The sequence below is a fragment of the Choristoneura fumiferana genome, chromosome 15 (assembly GCF_025370935.1).
Source record: "Choristoneura fumiferana chromosome 15, NRCan_CFum_1, whole genome shotgun sequence".
Taxonomy (NCBI): domain Eukaryota; kingdom Metazoa; phylum Arthropoda; class Insecta; order Lepidoptera; family Tortricidae; genus Choristoneura; species Choristoneura fumiferana.
Genome location: NC_133486.1, coordinates 3,056,437 through 3,058,857, shown reverse-complemented (window position 1 = coordinate 3,058,857; position 2,421 = coordinate 3,056,437). Strand labels below are relative to the sequence as shown.

Here is a 2,421-nt window from a genome sequence, read left to right as displayed (position 1 = left end):
GCATATTAAAGATATGAAAGTGGTACCGGAAAGGGGCTGACTCTATGTAGAGCTGGTCGGTAGGATGACAATAGTCGTTTCGTTACTCGCATCTTATCCCACAGAACGGAAAATGATCCTTTGGAACACCAACTCTTTTATTTTTATTTTTTTACAATTTTCTTTACAGGCATATTTATGCCCTTTTTTTACAAACTTTTTTTACTTTAAATTTTAATCGAGTAGGTGGGTGTCGGACGCACGGCCCGCGTCAGTCGCCTTCGCTCGCCGTGCCGCCGACGCCGACTAATCTCGACCCTGGTGGGTCAGTCCCAGCATTGCGTAACAGCATGTGTTACGTTTTTATTGCTATTTCGTTTATTATTTTTGTTTGTTTTAAGGGTGTGTGAACGTCGGACGCGCGGCCCGCGCTGGTCGCTCTCGCTCGCCGCGCCGCCGACGTTGACCACTCGGTAGCTTAGGCGGGTCTAGCTGACCTTTTCTTGAGAGAGCTTTTGTCGTCAACTCTGGTGGTCCCCCTCCATGTGACGTGGACGTTTCGGTATGTTACACATAACGTTCTCACTATACTTTTATTTTCTAACCTGACTTGAACGGTGATCGCCCTTGCTTGCTGTTTTGTTGAGACCGTGTTGTCGCGAGGGTTTTAAAAAAAAAAAAAAAAAAATTTTTTTTTGGTGCAACTTATTTCGTTTCTTGCCGGGGTTTTCAGGGTTACGTGGAGGTAGCTGGGGGCCAGCTGGAATTTCTCTCCTTTTGTCGGGAAATTCGTCTGGGAGGAGGGGTGTTGTAAGGTTGTCATTTTGACAGGTGACAGCAAGAGTTTTCGAGTCAATGTTTTTTCTGTCCATCTCATAATTCGGCGTTTTTTCATTTGACTTAAGGACATTTAAATTAATCTCCGTTTGTGTAGATCGTTTACAGGAATATGGATTCAATAATTATTTTCTCTTAATGGTTGGTTTTGGAAAGTAAAAATTTGGATTTTGACTCTAGTGATGTCCTTCAAAAAAAAAAATCGTACATGGCAACAGTGACAGCTCTACGAGCATGAGGCCGCGTTTTGGGTGAGCAGCCATTTTGATTGATGGTTGAAGAGTAGTTGTGTTCCTAAGTGGGAATTATTTTCTGTTTTTGGTGAGTTCCTCTTGATGGACCTGGTAAAGGCGTCTGAATACGCTGTCAGCGTTTCTCTTTACTTATTTTACATTTTTGTTTTCAGTGGGTATTGTGGTGTGTGTGACGTGGAGCGACTCACGTAGTGTCTTCCGGAATTCAGTGGTATGTGGACAAACCGTTGGAGCCCTGCCTCCCCTTTGGGTCGACAACTCTAATCCTCGATCTTTGCTTGTAGATCGCTGTGGTGTCCAAAGTCTTGCGCCTTCGTGGAGTAGACAGCGTGACCCAGGCGGCGCTAAGCAAGTCTGCATTTCCTCCACGGTGCGTGCTTAACTAATTTCCAAATTTCATGGTGGTCTGTCAACCAGGCTAAGCGAGCTGGTCCCTTCTGTCCTTGAGGGACCCCACTGGAGTTATTTCTAATCCATGATCCGTCCACAGGAGGTGCTAAGACACGGGCTGAAGTGTGGTTGTTGTGGCTTCGTGTAGAAGTGTTTCAAGGAGCCCTGGCGGCTGTGGAGCTGGTTGGCCTGCCCAGCGTGGTTTACTGTCGGTGGCGCTGGGACGTCGAGCACGAGGCGGCGTCCTAGAGTGGCCCACAGTGGCCTGCAGCCAGGTTTGGCAGCTTCGGAGCCGAGGTATAGGAGTTACCTTTATTTAGATTATACAGATAGTTAAGTAATCACAAATCACTGGCCAATTGCATTCACGACCCTTAGTTTTCATAAGGAAGTAGGATTTAAATTATACACAGTGTTTGTATGGTTGATGGGAGCGGGATAATTGTGAGTATCCTTACAAATAAACATCTTGTTGCACCAAAACCTTGGTTTAATTCCTCACCTGCAGCGACCCGCTACCCTGTGTAGAAATTTCATTACAACTTCAAAATGTAAATAGAGGAAGAGTGAGTAATTTTTTTTCTGTAAGTGTGGTCTGCATGTTTCTGTGCGCCGTATATTGACAAGAATGCGCAGACATTTCTTTTGCAACACGAATAAGTCTTGAAAGTCTGTGCTGCACCCCCACAAAGTTATTCCGTACCGGAGCCAGGCATATGCATAAGCATAGTATGCAGAAAGTGCCGTTTCATAGTTGGTATTAGCTTTCAAAATGCCAAGTGCATATATAAATCTTGTTAATTTTGTTTTTGTTTTTGTTATGTGCATTCGGTGTTAACCCAGTTATAGAATTAATGCTGTTTATTTAAGGTATTTATCAATAAAAAATACAGCATTATAGTTATAAAACCAATCCTCAATTTATTTACCATAAAAAAATATTCTTCCTCCTACATTTTAT

The 2,421-nt window shown here is 43.6% G+C and overlaps 1 long non-coding RNA gene across 1 annotated transcript; it reads left to right on the top strand.

The window, feature by feature from the left end:
• Positions 1–521: 521 nt before the first annotated feature.
• On the top strand, positions 522–1,943 carry LOC141435514 (uncharacterized). The gene is made up of 3 exons (XR_012452176.1): positions 522–1,281; positions 1,355–1,440; positions 1,561–1,943. It is a non-coding gene; the product is annotated as an uncharacterized lncRNA (long non-coding RNA).
• Positions 1,944–2,421: the final 478 nt, after the last annotated feature.